The sequence below is a fragment of the Tamandua tetradactyla genome, chromosome 19 (assembly GCF_023851605.1).
Source record: "Tamandua tetradactyla isolate mTamTet1 chromosome 19, mTamTet1.pri, whole genome shotgun sequence".
Taxonomy (NCBI): Eukaryota; Metazoa; Chordata; class Mammalia; order Pilosa; family Myrmecophagidae; genus Tamandua; species Tamandua tetradactyla.
Genome location: NC_135345.1, coordinates 48042808 through 48063132, shown reverse-complemented (window position 1 = coordinate 48063132; position 20325 = coordinate 48042808).

The following is a 20325-nucleotide window of genomic DNA, read 5'->3' as shown; positions in this document are numbered from 1 at the left end:
ACAATGTAGAGTCATAGAGACAGAGCAATTCTTCATGTAACACAGTGAACTCTACCTCTCTGAATAAGGAAGGATGAAATTTTATCAAGCCACCTTCAGTCACTTAAAACACTGAAACTAAAAGGAATGCTAAGAATTTATGGATTTTCCTTCTTACATGAAATTTTACATATTCATGCACAACATAATTTATTATAAAAGTCTATAAAATGCAAATAAATCTCTGCATAATATACTTATGTTTAGTAACAAAATTGAAAAAAAGTAAGGCATTTGGAGGAAGATTTTAGTTCAAATCTCAGCCCCACTCTTTTCTGCCTGTATTTCTCTGTGAGGAAGAATTTCCTTCATAAAAATGAAAACATAAATTTCATTTCCTAGGTTATTTGTGAGAATTAAATAAGTTTTTTTTTTTAAGTGGGAAACCTTAGTTCATTGCCAAACACAATATTTGTATTTAGTAATTCTTCAGCTTTCATCCAACTGTAGTGATTGAAAACATGGGCTCTTAGGGCAAGACTACCTGGGTTCAAATTTAGGTTTTGCTGTTCACCTGCTTGTGACCTCAGGCAAATACTTAATTTCTCCTTGTCTGTTCTCTTATGTATACAAAGGAATTTTATATAGAATTTAATTAGGATTTAACTGAGTATTTACAAATCCCTTATTACAATGCTTGTGCCATATTAAGTGGTATGTAAGTATTATGTGAATAAATTCCACTTTTCTCTCTTAGCAGAGTAAAAGGGAATACATTACTATCATAAATATATTACATGCATTTAAAGAATAAATATGTAGCAAGTTACTCATTCAATTTACTAGTTAACTTTTATTTGCCCATTTCACTTTGAGAGAGGGAGACTTAAGTGTTAAATATATGAACATATGTGAACACATAGATGAAATAATTAAATACAATTTTTTAAGAAATAAGTATTTAGACTTGGAGAAAAATATGCCTACATATATGTATATAAACATATATCTACATATACTCATATCCACATACACAGATGTGGAAATGCACTAATAAACACATACACAGTTGCCCATGTGTGCATATGTGCGCTGAAGTGCACTTACATCACTCACTATGCATACAAATACTCATCAGACTTTCATGAGAGTGGTCATTTCTACATCATGTGACTGTGGATGTTGTTTAACTTATTTTTCAAAATTTCCAAGTGCTTTAAATCAAACATGCACTGACTTTAAAATCAATAAAGATGAGCATTCTCTTAAAATAAGAGTGTATTCATGAATAGGATATTACTGCAAAATCTCAAAGAGAGGTGAAGGAGTTTCTCTTTAATTATTTCCTAGTTCAAAGTAATTTCATTGTTATATTCATTGGAGGGAAAATGTTAACTTGGGTAGATTTTACTTTAACTTTATTTGCCTCTTTTCTTACTATTTAAGTCTGCCTGTATGGTACAAGCTATGCCAATAATGCTAATTTTAAAATCTTAAATGCTGATGCTTATGATTCTGTCACAAATATTAGAAAATATTTACTAGAATTCAAAAATTTAATGAAGTAGCTAGTCCTAGATCGTTTTATATCGAATGGTCCCAGTAATGTGACCTTTAACATCAACAGTAGAGTTGTGTTAAATGTGTGCTGAAATAAATCTATAGGCTTTCAAAATTAAATCGTTTTTCATTCCAAAGTGGGGAGAAAACCAAGTGTTGGTAACAGATTGGCCTACAGTTACCTCCCTGGTGAAATGACTTTGCAACAAATTGTAATTGATCAAAAATAATTTTGAAATATAAAAACAGTTTTAAAAATAAATGAAACTATATCCAGTGTAAATTTTGGTTGGTGATTTACATAATTAACCAACTATCTCAAGAAAAAAAAAACACCCCAACCTTTATATTTACTATTCAACATTTCGTGAATTTTTGCTTTTTTAAACACTGTTTGCCATTTTTATAATATCCTTTTACTTTCCACTTGGTTTTGTGTTTCTGAGTTCAGAATTCTCAGCCTCACTGAAATATCTTATTAATGAATTGGAGAAATGACTAAGCAATTGGTCTTTTCATCAGAAGGTTAGAGTGCTAATATAAACATTTTTGATATTGGTTTGACAGAAAAGTCTCAAATATCAATAGTATGTCATCCCAGATCACTAGTTTTAGAAGCTTTGTCTTATTTCAACTCATTTCAGTGATAAAAAACACTATTTACAATGGACAAATCAACTGTAAAAGAAACTTTCTTAATTGTTCTCAATTAGATATGTCTATGTAGCTTCATGTAATAAAATCAGCAGAGTTCTAAAGGTATCATTTATCCTAGGGTTCATGGTAGGGATAGGTCCAGGTTTAGGGTTTGGGCCAGGGTTAAGGTTAGGCTTAGTGTTGGTGTTAGGGTTATGTTTAGGGCTGCAATTTGGTGTACGGTTGGTCAAAAGTCGAGGGTTGCATTTAGGGTTGGCGTTGGGGATGGGGTCAGGTTTCAGCCGAGGCTTCGTGGTCAGGTTAGGGCTAGGGTTATGGTGAGGATTAGGGTTAGGGTTAGGGTTAGGGTTGGGATTAAGGTTAATTTAGGGCTGCAGTTTGGTATAGGTTTGGTATAAAATTTGAGGGTTGGTGTTAGGGTTGGTGTCTGGGTTGCAGTTAGGCTTTGGGCTAGGGTTGTTGGTAGGGTTGGGGCAAGGGTTAGGGTTAGGATTAGGATTAGGGTTGTTGTTAGGGCTAAAATCAGGGGTGTGTTTGGGTGTAGGGTTGCTATAAATTTGAGAGTTGAGTTCAGGGTTTGTTTTGGGGTTGGGGTTAGGTTTTGGGTTAGGGTTGGAGGTAGGCTTGGGTCCAGGGTTAGGGTTAGGTTGAGGGTTAGATTAAGTGTGTGGATTTGGGTTGAAGACAGGCATCAGGTCGATTTTCAGACCGGGTTTGAAGGTTGGGATTTGTGCTGGTATAGGTTATTCGGTGTTTCGGTTTCTGTTTGTGTTTGTGGGGGAGTTAGTGTCTCATATAAATTAAATGACAGTGAGGGTTCTCTGAAATATTGCAGCTCCTTTAAAAAACCTTACACCAGTAAATGGAACTAGGATGATTCTAAGTTTCCCAAACATGCTTAGGTAATGGTTTCCATTACCGTAGGTGAGTGCTCCACAGAAATGCCATTTTTCTCAGAAAAAAAACTTCTTGAAAGTGAATGGAGCTGGTAACTCAATGAGATCTCAAAACACATGTACAAACTGGTCTCTTATTTTGTTGGGTAGCATTAGTTTGCCATGGTGTTTCCCATGAAAAATGCTTGGAAATGTGTGCAGATATTAGTATTGCTCAGTTTTTGAGACAGATTATGTTCGTGGTCGTGTTAGGCTCCGGGTTAGGTTCAGGGTTCAGTTTCGGCAGGCATCTCTGGTTGGTTGTGGGTAAGTGTTCAGCTTAGTCTTGGGTTAGGATCTGGATCCTGCTTCTGGTGTGATTTAGACTGGTGAGAAACTTGGCGTAGGTCTGTCAGTCGTCAGTTTTGAGGTCGTTGTACATTTACGGGGAGTGCTAGTGTAAGTTTTCAGGAAGGTTAAGGGTAGTGTTCTCTGAAGAACGTCCTTTCAGTGCAAAAAGTTCATGGAAGTGAATGGATCCAATAAGTCCCTCAGCTTTCAAAACGGTATGAGGTAATGTATTTGCAGATCAATTGTTGAGTTTTCTGGGGAAATGCTAGTTTTCAGGCCAGATGTGTGTCCAAATGAATGGAGTCAGGATGTCACTCAGTTCTACAAACCCATTCCCAGAACTTTTCAGGAAGAATCAGGTGAGATATGTTGGTCAATACCGTTTTATCCTAAAAACAAGTATGGTTGCATGGGGACTAGGTCCATTTCTCAGTTTCCAAAACCCATGATGTGAAGGCTAGCTCAGTTTCAGGGTTAGGGTTCATGTTAAGGTCAGAATAAGGATTGGGGTTAGGGTTACATTTCGGGCTGCGTTGGGGTGCAGGGTCGGTATACAGCTTAGGGTTGTGCTTAGGGATGGCTTTGGTCGTGGGGTTAGGGTTTGGGCTAGGGTTCGTGGTAGGGATCAGTCCAGGTTTAGGGTTTGGGTTAGGGTTAGGCTTATTTTTGGTGCTAGGGTTACGTTTAGGGCTGTGATTTGGTGTAGGGTTGGTCAAAAGTCGAGGGTTGCATTTAGGGTTGGCGATGGGTATGGGGTCAGATTTCAGGCGAGGATTTTGGTAGGGTTAGGGCTAGGGTTAGGGTGAGGGTTAGGGTTAGGGTTAGGATTGGGATTCGGGTTAAGTTTAGGGCAGCAGTTTGGTGTAGGTTTGGTATAAATTTAAGTGTTGGTGTTAGGGTTGGTGTCTGGGTTGCGGTAAGGCTTTGGGCTAGGGTTCCTGGTAGGATTGGGGCTAAGATTAGGGTTAGGGTAATGTTTAGGGTTAGGGTTAGGGTTGGTGTTAGGGGTGTGGTTGGGTGTAGAGTTTCTATAAATTTGAGGGTTGAGTTTAGGGTTGGTTTTGGGGTTCGGGATAGGTGTCGGGTTAGGGTTGGTGGTAGGTTTGGGTCTATGGTTAAGGTTAGGTTGAGGGTTAGATTTAGTGTGTGGGATTGGGTTGAAAGACAGGCATCGGGTTGATTTTCTGACTGGTTTTGGAGGTTGTAACTTGTTCTGGTATGGGTTCTTTCGTGTTTTGGTTTGTGTTTGTGGGGCGTTAGTGTCACATATAAATTAAGTGACAGTGAGGGTTCTCTGAAATATTGCAGTTCCAGTAAAAAGTCTTGCCAGTGAATGGAACTAGGACGATTCTCAATTTTCCAAATATGCTTAGGTAATGGTTTCCATTGTCGTAGGTGAGTGCTCCACAGAAATGCCGTTTTTCTCAGAAAAAAACTGCTTGAAAGTGAATACAGCTGGTAAGTCAATGAGATCTCAAAACACATGTACAAACTGGTCTCCTGTTTTAGTGGGCAGCATTAGTTTGCCATGGTGTTTCCCATGAAAAATGCTTGGAAATGTGTGCAGATATTAGTATTGTTCGGTTTTTGAGACAGATTATGTTCATGTTCATGTTGGGCTCCGGGTTAGGTCCACGGTTCAGTTTCGGCAGGCATCTGTGGTTGGTTGTGGATAAGTGTTAGGCTTATGCTGGGGTTATAGGATCTGGATTCTACTTCTGGTGTGATTCAGATTCATGAGATGCGTGGCGTAGGTCTGTTTAGGTCATCGGTTTTGAGGTCGTTGTACATTTACAGGAAGTGCTAGTGTTAGGTTTAGCTGAGGTTAAGGGTGGTGTTCTCTGAAGAAAGTCCTTTCAGTCCAAAACTGCATGGAAATGAATGGGTCCAATAAGTCCCTAGCTTTAAAAACAGCTTGAGGTAACGGATTTGCAGAGCAATTGTTGAGTTTTCTGGGGAAATACAAGTTTTCAGGCCAGACGTGTGTCCAAATGAATGGAGTCAGAATGCCACTCAGTTCTACAAACCTGTTCCCAGACTTTTTCAGCAAGAATCAGGTGAAATATTTTGGACGATGCCGTTTTAACCTAAAAATAAGTATGGTCGTGTGTGGACCATGTCCATTTCTCTGTTTCAGAAACCAATATGTGAAGGCTAGTTCACCGTCAGGGTTAGGGTTAGGGTTAGGGTTAGAGTAAGGGTTGGGGTTATGGTTACCTTTTGGGCTACATTGGGGTGCAGGTTCAGTATACAGCTGAGGGTTGTGCTTACGGATGTGTTTGGGTGTGGGGTTAGGGTTTGGGCTAGGGTTCATGGTAGGATTGGGTCCAGGTTTAGAGTTTGGGTTAGGGTTAGGGTTAGGCTTATTGTTGGTGTTAGGGTTACATTTAAGGCTGTGATTTGGTGTAGGGTTGGTCAAAAGCTGAGTGTTGCATTTAGGGTTGGCATTGGGGATGGAGTCAGGTTTTGGGTGAGGGTTGGTGGTTGGGTTAGGGCTAGGATTAGGTGAGGTTTAGGTTTAGGGTTAGGATTAGGGTTGGGATTAGGGTTAAGTTTAGGGCTGCAGTTTGGTGTAGGTTTGGTATAAATTTGAGGGTTGGTGTTAGTGTTGTTTTCTGGGTTGCAGTTAGGGTTTGGGCTAGGGTTATTGATAGGGTTGGGTCTATGGTAAGGGTTAGGGTTAGGGTTAGGGTTAGGTTGGTGTTAGGATTAAGTTTAGAGGTGAGGTTGGGTGTAGGGTTGCTATAAATTTGAGGGTTGGGTTTAGTGTTGGTGCTGGGGTTGGAATTAGGTTTTGGGTTATGGCTGGAGGTAGGGTTGGGTCTATGGTTAGGGTTAGGTTGAGGGTTAGATTTAGTGTGTGGCTTTGGGTTGAAGACAGCCATTGGGTTGATTTTTGGACCATGTTTGGAATGTTTTATCACAGAATAAGTGTGATAGCCTTGCTGTTGTACCAAAATTGAGAAGGAGATGATAATAAGCTTTGCTGAAATAATGAAAGAGATCCGTTACCAGAAAAATAAAATGAGCTAACACAAAATCTTCACATGAATTATTACAGCTTTATTAAATAAAATTCAAAATTATTTCCAGTGCTGATTTTGTAACACAAAAAGTAAAATACTGAAAAACCAAGTACACAGAATGAGTCAGATCCACAATGGTAGTGGCTCTGTGTGCTGGCTTGAAACTGTTATGTACTCCAGAAAAACCATGTTCTTTTAATCTTGATCCAGTACTGTAGAGTGGGACATCTTGATTAGATTATCTCCACAGAGATGTGCTATGCTAAGAAGTGAGTGTGGCCTTTTGATTACATGGTGATGTGACTCTACCCATTCAAGGTGGGTTTTAATTAGGTTACTGGAGTCATTTAAAAGGGAAAACATTTTTGTGAAAACTAATATGCAGATGTTTAGAGATGCTTGGAGAACTGACAGAGACACAGGCATTTAGACAGGCTTAAAGTGCTGACACAGATGCTTGGATAGTCAGTACAGAGATCAGACACCTAGATATGGATGTCTGGAGATGCAGAGCTCAGCAGACATCCCCATATACCTTCCTAAGTGAGAACCTGGAGAGGCCCAATACAAGGATGTTAAATGTGTGCCCACAGAAACTTGGAGAGGAAGCCACTGGAATCAGAAACACAAAGCAATGAACCAGGAGCAAGGACCTCAGATGTCAGCCATGTGCTTTCCCAGATGACAGAGAAATCCCAATGCCACCATTCCCTTTCTTCAGAGTCAAGGTATCTCTCTCAGGATGCCTTAGTTTGGGCAGTTTTATGGTCTTAGAACTGCAAACTTGTAACTTAATAAATCCTCTTTATAAAAGCCAGTCCAACTGGGGGCATGGGTGGTTCCGTGGTAGAATGCTTTTCTTCCAGGTAGGAAACCCGGGTTCAATTCTCAGGCCATGCACCCCCCCACAAAAAATAAAAAATAAAAAAAAGAAATCAGTTCATTTCTGGTATATTGCATCCTGGAAGCTTCAGCAAACTAAAACACCCTATGACAACACTCAGGAAGGATACCAAACTATGTCTTAGAAGCTAGAATGTTATACATAATGACCAGAGTGATAGGATAAGTTCTAAGCCAAACTTCTGTCTAAATCAGGCTCTTTTAAATAGATGCAAAATCAAATATAAAGGAAGATTGGAATATGTTTACTCACAGCGTACTTTAAAGTTAAAGAGGAGACACATCAAACTCAGTTGGAAGCTCTCCAAGTGCACTGAGGACAGTATCCATGACAGGAGATTGTGATAATGCATATTTATTGGTTACCACTCATCATGCATTATATGAAGCATTTTTATATGTGCTAAATCGTTAGTTACTCACAGCTATGCCTTGGGGTGGATATAATTATTATCCCCATTTCACAGATGAAAAAAGTGAGGCAAAGAGAAGTTAAGTGACTTGTCCAAGAAGTTGTCAGTTCTTGAACCAGAAGTTCAAGCCATTCTTAGCAGCCATTCTTATAGGTGTGAGGGTGTATCTCATCTGTAGTCTTAATCTGCATTTCCCTTATAGCCAATGAAAATGAACATCTTTTCATGTTCTTTTGAGCCTTCTGTATTTGCTCTTCAGAAAAGTGCCAATTATATCTTTAGCCCCTTTTATAATAGGATTGTTTGTTCTTTTGTTGTTGAGTTGTATGATTTCTTTGTGTATACATGATATCAAACCTTTGTCCAGTGTGTGATTTCCAAATATTTTCTCCCATTCAGTTGGCTGCTTCTTCACCTTTTTGACAAAGTCTTTTGAGGTGCAGAAGCATTTGATTTTGAAGAGTTCCCATTTATTTTTTTTTTCTTTTGTTGTTTGTGTTTTGAGTGTAAAGTTTAGGAAGCTGCCTCCTATTATTAGGTCTTGAAGATGTTTCCCTACATTTTCTTCTAGAAGCTTTATGTTGCAAGTTCTTATATTTAGGTATTTGATCCACTTTGAGTTAATTTTTGTATAGGGTGTAAGATAAGGGTCCTCTTTCATTCTGTTGGCTATTGATACCCAGTTCTCCCATGCCCATTTATTGAAAAGACTATTTTGTCCCAGTTCAGTGGATTTGGGGGCCTTGTCAAAAATCAGTTGACCATAGATTTGGTGGTCTATTTCTGCACTCTTGATTCAATTCCACTGGTCTATGCTTCCATCTTTGTGTCAGAACCATGTTGTTTTGACCAACATAGCTTTATAAAAGGTTTTAAAGTCAAGGTGTGTTAACCCTCCCACTTCATTTTTCTTTTTAAGGATCTTTTAGCTATTCAGTGTCTCGTTCCCTGTCAGATGAATTTGGTAACTAGCTTTTCAAGTTTTCAAAGTGGGTTGTTGGAATTTTGATTGATACTGGGTTGAGTCTGTAGACCAATTTGGGTAGAATTGACATCTTAACTATACCTATCCTTCCTATCCATGACCAGGGAATGTCTTTCCCCCTATTTAGATCTTCTTCTAGCAATGTAATGTAGTTCTCTGTGTCCTTCTACATCCCTAATTCAGTTCTTTCCTAAGTACTTGATTCTTTCAGTTGTTATTTTGAATAGACTTTTTTCCTTAACTGACTCCTCAGCTTGGTCATTGCTTGTGTAGAGAAACGTTACTGATTTTTGAATATTACTGTTATATCCAGCCACCTTGCTGAATTTGTTTATTAGCTTAAGTAACATTATTGGAGATTTCTCAGAATCTTCCAAGTACAGTATCATTATCTGCAAATAATGAAAGTTTTCCTTCTTCCTTTCCAATTTCGGTGCATTTTATTTCTTTTTCCTGCCTACATGCTCTAGCTAGAACTTCTACAACAATGTTGAGTAACAGCGGGTGACAGTGGGCATTCTTCTCTGTTTCCTGATCTTAGGAAATAAGCTTTCAGTCTCTCTCCACTGAGCACAATGATGACTATCGGTTTTTCATACATTTCCCTTATCATACTGAGGTAGTTACTTTGATTCTTATCTTTTGGAGTGTTTTATCAGAAAAGGATATTGAATTTTGTTGAATGATTTTCAGCATCAATCGAGATGATTATGTGCTTTTTCCCTTTCAAATTGTTAATGAGCTGTAGTACATTAATTGATATTTCTGTTTTGAATCATCTTCACATTTCTGGTATAAGCCCCACTTGGTCATGATGTATAATTCTTTTAATGTGTTGTTGGATTCCATTTGCTAGTATTTCATTGAGAATTTTTGCATCTATGTTCATTAGGGAGATTGGCCTTCAGTTTTCCTTTCTCATAACATCTTTACCTGGTTTTGGTATTAAAATGATATTAGCTTAATAAAATGAGTTAGGTAGAGTTCCTTTTTCCTCAATTTTTTGGAAAAGTTTGAGTAGGACTGGGGATAGGTTTTTTATAAATATAAATATTTTTATTTATATAGGTTTGATAAAAGTCCCCTGTGCAGCCATCTAGCCCTGGACTTTTCTTTGTAGAAAGATTTTTGATGACTGATTGAATCTCTTTACTCATGCTTGGTTGTTGAAATCTATTTCATCCTGAATCAGTGTAGCTTGCTTGTGTGCTTCCAGGAATTTGTACATTTCATATAAGTTGTCTAATTTGTTGGTATATAGTTGTTCATAGTATCCTTTTATGATTTCTTTTATTTCTTCAGGATCTGTGCTAATGCACCCCTTCTCTTTTCTGATTTTGTTTATTTTCATTCTCTCTCTTTTTTTCTTTATCAGTCTTGCTAGTAGTCCATCAATTTTATTGATTTTCACTATGAATCAACTTGTGGTTTTATTGATTCTTTCTATTTTTGTTTTTGTTGTTCTCCCATTCATTTAACTGATTTAATTTTTGTTGTTTCTCTTCTTCTATTTGCTTTCTGGTTCATTTGTTGTTCTTTCTCAAGTTCCTCCAGGTGAACAATTAAATCTTTGAGTTTTGCTCTTTCTTGTTTTTAAACTAGGCATTTGGGACAATACATTTCCCTCTCAGCACAGCCTTTGCCACATCCCATAAGTTCTGATAAATTGTATTCTCATTTTCATTCATCTTCAGATAGCTACTGATTTCTCTGGCAATTTCTTTTTTGACCCACTGGTGGTTTAAAATTGTGTTATTTAATCACCATATATTTGTGAATGTTCTTGTTAATTGGTGGTTATTGAGATCCAGCTTTATCCCATTGTGATCAGAGAAAGTGCTTTAAATAATTTCAATGTTTTTAATTGATTTCGTGCCTCAGCATATGATCTATCTTGGAGAATGTTCCATGAGCACTAGACAAAATGTATATTCTTGAGTTTTGGGATGCAATGACCTATATATGTCTGTCAGATCTAATTCATTTATCAAGATGGTTATCTTCTCTATTTCCTTATTAATATTCTGTCTGGTTGTTCTATATATAGAGGAGAGTGGTGTATTGAAGTTTCCTACTATTATTGTTGAAACATCTAGCACTCCCATCAGTTTTGCCAATGTCTGTCTTACGTACTTCAGAGCTTCTTAATTGAGAGCATATACATTTATGATTGCTGTATCTTCTTGGTGAATTGCCCTTTTAGGTAATATATAGTGTCCTTCTTTGTCTCTTGTGACATCTTTACATTCAAAGTTTATGTTGTCCGACATTAGTATAGCTATTCCTGCTTTCTTGTGGTTGCAACTTGCATGGAAACTCTTTTCTCATCCTTTCATTTTCAATCTATTTGTATCCTTGTGTCTAAGATGAGTCTCTGGTAAGCAGCATATAGCTGGATTATATTTATTAATCCGTTCCGCCGATCTGTATCATTTAATTGATAAATTTAGTCCATTAACATTCAAGGTTATTACTGAAAAGGTGTTTCTTGAATCCACCATCTTATCGTTTTTATTTTATTTGTCACATCCAGATATTCTTTTCTCACTTTCTCTTTTTATCCTGAAGTTACCCTTAGCAGTACTCTTCAATTTTGTGCCCTCCTCCAGACCTCCCTCTCCTGTCTTTTCTTTTCAACTGGTAGAACTCCCTCTATTATTTCTTGTAGGTCCAGTCTCTTGTTGACATATTCTTTCAGGATTTGTTTGACTGTGAAAATTTTAATCTATCCCTCAATTTTGAAGGACAATTTGGCTGAGTACAGAATTCTTGGCTGGAAGTCTTTTTCTTTCAGGACCTTAAATATATCATACCACTGCCTTCTCGCCTCCATGGTGCCAATTGAGTAGTCTGAACTCAGTCTTATGTGGTATGTCTTGTATTTAGTACATTGTTTTTCTTTTGCTGCTTTCAGAATTTTCTGCTTCTCTTCAAAATTTGACAGATTGATTAGTATGTGTTTTGGGGAAGGCCTATTTGTATTCAGTCATTTTGAAGTTCATTGGGCTTCTTTGACTTGTGTGTTTATGTCCTTTACAAGGGTTAGGAAGTTTTCCTCCATTATATCTTCAACTATCTTCCTAGCCATTTATACTTCTCTTCTCCTTCAGGGACACCAATGATTCTTATATTTTTGTGCTTTGTTTGTTTTGTTTGTCATTTTCCTGAGATCCAATTCCAATTTTCCATCTTTTTTGCCATTCGCTGTTTTGAGTGTTCGAAATCAGTTATCCTTTCCTCTGTATTGCTTATTCTTTCATCTGTCTCTTCAAACGTGCTTTTAAAATTATTTTAATTTTTAATTTTTGTGTTTTTGTGTATCTCTAGTATGTTTTTTATTTGGTCAACAGAATCTTTAATCTCTCTGATAGCTGCTATTTTTCTATTTATTCTTTCAAATTCCTCTTTATGCTCTTCTACTGTCTTCTTGATCTCCTTTATGTCATTAGCCTTCCCACTTGTTTTATTTAGTAGAATTATATGAACATCTTTGTTTAGTGGTTTCAATGTCTGTGTTTCCTCTAGAGTTTTAATTTGGCCGTTAGGCAGGGCTATACTTTCTGCATTGTGATGTGCTTAGAGATTGTCTATTGCTTCCTTCACATGTGAATATCTTGATTGATTCACTCTGGAAGTTGATTTCCTTCAGTAGTCTAAAGCCCTGTGTCTGCAGGATGGATGTGAAGCAGGATGCAGGGCACATGGTGGGGCACAGCAGTGTGGTAATGAATTGTGGCTCAGGTATAAATGCAGGTTGGGGATGTTATGCTGCTGCTTATGATCTTGTGCACCCAGCAGGTAGGGAGGATGTATCTGTACAAGTGCCAGGTCTGGGAAGGATAACCCTGGTGTACACTGGTCTAGGGTGTGGGGCCCTTTGTGTGCATGCACAGAGATATGGCAGTGGGTTGCTGCTATGCTTTCATAGGTTGGGGTCAGATGTGCCCTGGCTGCACAGGTCAGTGCTTTCTCATAAGTGGGAAGCATAACTGAGGGTCCTGAGCATATGTGGGTCTATGAGTGCCTTAAATTGATGTTCCCAGAGCTGATTGGCATAACTGTGGGCTGAACACATGCGTGTCTCTAGGAGTGCTGTAAACTGATGAGCAGAGCACAAGGAGGGCCATGGTGAGGCTGTGCAATAGTATGGGTGGTGGTGGTTGTAGCCTGGGCATGGAAGCATGCACCCTCAGCCCTTATGCACTGGTGACAGCATGCAGGGAACAGGGAGGGGGAGGTAGTGCTTGGGAGAGATACAGTAAAGGTGGGTTGGGCTGCACTTGGGGTGGTGGTTTTGGGCATGTACTCATGCTGGGGGTTGGTGGGATGGGGACACTTTGAGCACAGGGAGTGGGAGCAGGTGATGGCGTTCAGGAACATCAATTTAAGGCACTCATAGACCCACATATGCTCAGGACCCTCAGTTATGCTTTCCACCTATGAGAAAGCACTGACTTGTGCAGCCAGGGCACATCTGACCCCAGCCCATGAAGGTGTGATGTGTGGGGTGAGTCGCAGGTCAAGGGACCATGTTGACTTGGATACCACGTTCAAGGAATGTGGCTTAGCTTACTTCCTATTCCCCATCTCCCCATCTGTGCACTCCTGTGGGCTCCAGGCTTCTGTATTAGGCTCCAATTGTCTACTTCCCAGTTCCTCAGCTTTTGCACCCAGGGTGGCCCTATGTGGTGCAGAAGGCTCTCCAAGATCAGTTGTACCCTTGAATCACTGTTTCATTTGCCCTTCTGTCCCTTCCCTAACTTTTCCTTGGAGCAAGGCTGAACTCAGTCTACTGTATTTGGCCATCTTCCCAGAAGTATCTGGGAAATTTAGCCACCACATACAAATTAGTTTTGGAATCTAAATTGGCAACTCTATTCCTTCTGCTCCTTTCATATTCCTGTTTTTCTCAAATCCAAATCTGGAGATCTTATTGCACTATTGGAAGTTGCCTGGGAGAAAAAAAAAAAGGTAAAAGATAAAAAAGCAGAAAGATGACTGGGTTCAATAAGTTGAAGTTGGCACTTCTGAGATTGAATCCAGTCAACCTGGGCCTAGATTGCTAGATTGCAAGCTTTTATAGCAGACACATTTTGACCAGAGTGGTCATTATTATTCCTGGATTTTGAGATATATATATCCTGATATTTAGAGATAAGAATGAAGCCAGTCAGTTTGGGGTTAAGATAATTCAGAACACAGAGGTAAGGAAGACTTTTATATGTTAGAACCACACATACTCATTAAGACCAAAGGAATAAAGGCTTGTTTGGTCTGGAACTGAAATTTTCTGTAACACATAATCTAACTTAACCTATCTGTATATCTCATTTGAACAACTGAAACACAGGGATCCCAGAATATGAAAGAGGTCCTTTAATCCTGTATAGCTTTATATAATCCTTGGATACATCCTAGAGTATATTAGGCAGATAAACAAAAAGTATTGGCAAAGTCCCTTGAGGGATGGGAGAAAGAATATGGAATTATTAAACTTTACTATAAGGAAATGCCAATACTGTGTCAAACTATAGTGACAACCAAATCAATAAGCCATGTCCTTGGTCTTGAGCTAACTGTTGTGAAACTTATGTAGGTAATGGAGAAGATTAGCCTACCTATACATATGCCTCAGAGTTGTTCTGGAGGACCTCTTTTGTTGTTCAGTGATGGCCTCAAACTCTAGGCCCAACTCTGCAAGTGAAATCATTGTCCTCCCCTTGCATGGAATATGACATCCAGTGTAATCTCTCCCTGGTGATGTGGGAGATGACTCCCAGGGAGGAATCCAGCCCTGGAACTGTGGGATCAACAATTCCAAAAAGGGGAAAAGAAGTGCAACTAATAAAGTATCAATGGCAGAGGGAGTTTAAATATAGTCAAGTAGTCTTGACTATATAGTCAAATATAGTCAAGTAGTTACACTTATGCAAGCTTCAATTAGACATTGCTACCTATCATAACTTCCAAACCCCAACCAGGACCATTCCAGCCAATCCTAAAGAACACCTAGGGCAATATATAAGATTCCACAAGGGTTCCATGCACTAGTGTAACTTTCCAGAAACCTACAAACTCTAGATGGGTCTCTGGACCAGATAAGTCTGAAACCTAGAGGGCCCACCCTCTCCAGATATCAGCTAGTTCCATCTCCCTACCCCATATTAGTGGCAGACCCTCCAATCCTGAGAAAATTAGAACGGCCATAGTTCAAATACCCCTAAAGAGAAGGATAGAAAGATCAGAGGTGATGGTGGAGTTATATAGAGAAGATATGATTTAACAAATGAATATGATTGCTGAATCATTAAATTCATATCTCTTTTAGTCTCCAATATCTTAGAGCAGCTAGAAGTAAAAACCTAAAATTGTAGAATTGTAGCCCATGTCAAACTCTGAAATATGCTCTACAATTAATTGTGGTGCTGTGCTTTGAAATTTATTGCTTTTTTTGTATATATTATTTTTCACAAAAAAAGAAAGAAAAAAGTCGATTGTGGTGATAAAAAAAAAAAAAACATTTAAGCCTTCTAGCGTCCTATAATCTGGAGCAGCTAGAAGGAAAAATCTGAGGGGCTCATATGGTAGCCCATGACAAGATCTGGAATCTGTCCTGTAATTGCTTGTTGAAGAGTACTTTGAAAACTATTGCTTTTTTATTTCTTTGCTTTGTATATATGTTATACTATAAAATAAAAAAGTTAAAACAAAAAAGAATATATGTCAACCTCAGCATCACAATATACCCAAGTTGTAAGGAAGCAATAGTCAGAGAAGTTAGTAAAGTTAAAATGGAATTTCTTCACAAAAGTGAACAATGAAAATAAGGCTACAACCTAAATAAGTTTCTGAGTAGCCCATTTGTTAGTCATGTAGGAAAACCATTTAACCATGTTGAGTAAATTGTGTTTGATTTCAGCAGCTGAATAAATGTGTCCAGAGAAAATAAGCTTGTTTAAAACTAAAAAAACAAAGAAAAAACAAACAAAGCTGTAACACTCTAGTTCTGTGTATTTCACTGTACATAAATTCTCTTAACAAAAGTCAGAAAATTTTAAAAAAGGCAAAGAGGAGTACAAATGTGTGGAAAAGTTCCTCTGAAAAATGTAAACTATGAGCATATGTGCATTGTAAGTTAAACACCAAACTCCAAAAATTAACACAAAACTTACCTCAAGTAGATGACACTTTGTGTCACCTGATGGAAATATAGGCAAAAAATTTTTGAAAGATTTTGTAAACAACTAAAGATTAGCAAAAATTCCATTTAGAGTGATGGTGGTGTCAACTGCCCTAAATATGAAAAAAAAAAATCACAAAAAATATGAACTGATTAAACTCTCAAAATAAAGCTCAGGGTTTCTAAGATTGGAATTAAATGTCCACTACTTCCATATGGACATGACTGATGTCCTGACTTGCTCTTCACCAATTGTAGTTAGAAAATGGAGCAAGATATTTGAAACTCTTTTCAGACACTTACTAATAGGCAGTGCAGGACTGTAATTCCCGAGAGAAGGTGCCTATGATCTTCTAGCTTTAATTATGAAACCATTTATAGACAGTGGAAAAAAGGAGGGATCTCAGGTAGGACAGAATGATGCAGAATTGGTAGAGATAACCAGAGAAGAAAAAGCTATTCAAATAATAAACCCCAGAAACTTCCATAGTGTCTCACTGAGTCTGTTGCTGAGTTCTCAGCTGTGCATGTGTAGGAGGAAACGCCGTGAGAACAGGATAAGAACAACCTGAAAATCCCTAGTGATATAGACTGGTGATATTTAAATTCTAAAACATAATTTTTGAGAAATTGTTGAATACCTAAGCAATAAGGAGTAACTACAGAAGATAATTACCTATTCATATGGTTAAATTAGAACAAGGTTAAGGCCACTTTAGGGATACCACAAAAAATGATTAAAAACAAGCCCCAAAGAATCAAGCTGATCCACATATCTTATCTGCCTGACAACAATCTTCAGTACACTTTAAAGTAAGACAGCAAAATCCAGACACTAAACAATGTTATATTTAGAATGCACAGAATCCAATGAAAGTCACTAGACATACCAAAGAAGCAAGAAAATATGATCTTTAATGAGGAAAAATTCATTTAACAGAAATAAACTCAATAATCACAGAGATGATGGGCAAGCAGGTAAATATTTTAAAGCCACAATTATTAATATATTCAAGATTACATAAAAGCAAGCACAGGTTAAGGAAAAAAATTAAAGATATATAAAAGAATGAACTGAAATTTCTAAAGATGAAATGATAATTCAAAAGTTTAAAAATCATTTGTTGCTTTAAAGGACATTTTGGACACTGAAGAAGAAAATATAAGTGAACACGAAGACATGGCAATAAAGACTTTCCAATGAGAGCTACAGGTCAGTAACTCTCAGAAATATTGAAATGTAGAAAACCAAATAACAATATAAAAAGGATAATGAATCAATGCCAAATGTGTATTATCTCAGAATATGAGTTTCATTATGCCAACAGTGTTTAATCAATGTTGTTCACCATATTAACAGAGTAAAGGAGGAAAAAAATAACAAAATATCAATAACATGAGAATAAAAAAAGTATCTGATAAAAGTTGACATGTTCTCATGATAAAACCCCTGGGAAGTTATGAATAGAAGAAAACTTTCTCAATCTGAAAAGGGCATGTATGCAAGACATACATTTAATTTAAAGATAAATCTATGAGATGTATAAGTCAGGAATATTTCCTTCCATCACTTCTATTCAATAAAAGTCCTAGCTTAGTGAAAAAGAAATAGCAGTCATAATGATTTGAAGGGAAGTAACAGTATTGTTGGGTCAAATGTTGATTCTCTACTTAGGTTTTTGACAGAACTGCCAAACTGTCTTCCACAGTGGCTGCACCATTTTACATCACCACCAGCAATGAATGAGTATTCCTATTTCTCTGCATCCTCTCCAACACTGGTAGTTTTCTGCTTTTTTAATAGTAAGCATTCTAGGGTGTATGAAATTATATCTTATTGTAGTTTTGATTTATCTTCCCCTAATAACTAGTAATGGTAAGTATTTTTTTCAAATGCTTTTTAGCCATTTGTATATATCCATATCCTCTATGAAGAAATGTCTATTCAGGTCTTTCATTCCTTTTTTTTTTTTTTTTTCTTTTGTGGGGTGCGGGGTCTGGGAATAGAACCCAGTCTCCCACATAGAAGGCAAGCATTATACCACTGAACCACCCAAACACCCCTTTTGCCCATTTTTAAAGTGGGTTGTTTTTTATTGTTAAGCTATAGGGTTCTTTATATATTATGGTTACTTTAAACCCTTATTGGATATATATTGCAAATATTTTCTCCCATGAATAAGCTATCTTTTCACTTTCATAGCAAAGTCCTTTGAGGAACAAAAAATTTTAGTTTTGAGAGATCTTATACATCTATTTTTTCTTTCATTACTTGTACCTTCAGTGTAAACTCAAGAATCATTGCTTAACAAGATCCTGAAGATACTTTCCTACATTTTCTTTTAGGAGTTTCATAGTTCTGGTTCTTTTATTTAGATCTTTAATCCATTCTGAGTTATTTTTTATATATGGTGTGAGATAGGGTCTTCTTTCATTCTTTTTCATGTACATATTCAATTCTCCCAGCACCATTTATAGAAGCTATTCTTTCCCTAATTGAGTGGACTTGACAGTCTTATAAAAAATAAGTTGGCCATAGATATGAGGGTCTGTTTCTGAAACCTCAAATAGATTCCATTGGGCAATATATCTATCTTTGTGTCAGTGCTATACTTTTTTGACCATTGTAGATTTGTAATATATTTTAAAGCTACAAAGTGTGAGTCCTCCAATTTCATTCTTATTTTTCAAGATGCTTTTGGCTATTATGGGACACTTACCCTTCCAAATTCCAAATAAATTTGATAACTGGCTTTTCCAATTCTTCAGTGTATGCTTCTAGAATTTTTAATGGGATTGCATTGAATCCGTAAATTATTTTGAGTAGAATTGGCATCTTAGTGATACTTAGTCTTCCAATACATAACACCAAATGTCCTTCCATAGAATGGAAAATATTTTTAAAATAGTACAATTATAATAATATTATTTAATCAATTATGACAAATGTGGAACATTAATAATAGATGGTATATGACAACTAGTATTTTCTGTATGATTTTTGTGTAATCCTTCAACTTCTGTATTTAAAAAACTGGCAACTCTAAATATTGGAGAAGACATGTAACAACTAATATTATAATGTTTTGGTGATGTAAATATAAAATAGTACAACTGTGGGGGTGAAAGTTCATTGGTAGAATCCTTACCTGCCATGTGGGAGACCTGGGTTTGATTCTGGGTCCATGCACTTCCCATAAAACAAACAAGAAAACAAATAAAAATTCGACAAATGGTGCTGCAATAATGGGATACTCACATGGAGAAATAATGAAATATGACCCCACCATACAGCATACAAAAAACAAAGTACAGCTGTTTTATAAAACACTTCAGCATTTTCTCTGAAAACTAAACATAAATTTACAATATACCCAAGAAATTCATCTCCTAGATAAGAGAAAGGAAAATACATACCTACAGAAAAACAGATCCACAAATGTTTATAGCAACTTCACTCATATAGCTCCAAACTAGAAACAACCCAAATGTTCACCAGAAGATGGAAAACATTAAAATATATCAATCTGTAATGATATAGATGAATAGAAAAATATTACACTTAGCAAAGAATAAAGACAAGAAGATGACATTAAGTGTGTCTTAGTTTCAAGGCTCATAAATCAAAGACCTAATAATGGGTTGGCTTAACAGTGAATGTGTTGATTCACTGTCCCAGAGTTTAGAAGGCTTGCTTCCTTCCTAGGTGCATAGCATTCTGGGAAGATGGCAAATTGGGGTTTCTATGGTTTTCCTGTCACATGGTAATGCCCTTTCCTTTCTTTTCCAGTAAGAAATTTCTGCTCCTCCACTTGGCTCTCTTTTCATAAAGCCCCCAGTAAAAGGATTAAGTCCCAACATCATTCAGTTGGGCTACACCTTAACTAAAGATAATATCTTCAAAAGGTCTTGTTGACAATGGGTTCACACTCACAAGAATGAAATAATATTAAGAACATATTTGCTCCCCCCCCCCAGGGTACATAATTCAGAAATCTACCATATTGTATCTTTCCATTTATATAAATTTGTAGAAGAAGCAAAAAAAATCTATAGAGACAGAACAATCATCTATCCCCTATAGTTGGTGAGAAAATAAGAGTGTACTTGGGTTGGTGTGATAGAAATGTCCTATATGTTAACCCAGTTACTGGGGACAAAGGCTTGCATTTTTGTCAAGAAACACTGAATTCTGCACTTATAATGGCTGCATTTTATTTTATACATAATATACCCAAAATAGTTCATTACAAATCTGCCTTTCTGTTGTTTCTAAGAAATGCAATAAGATAAAAGATACACTAGGAAAACACTAATACAAAGTCAGCTGGTAGAGCTAAATAGCTCTTAGAACAAGATAAAAACACCTAAAGTAATACACACTCACACACATGCT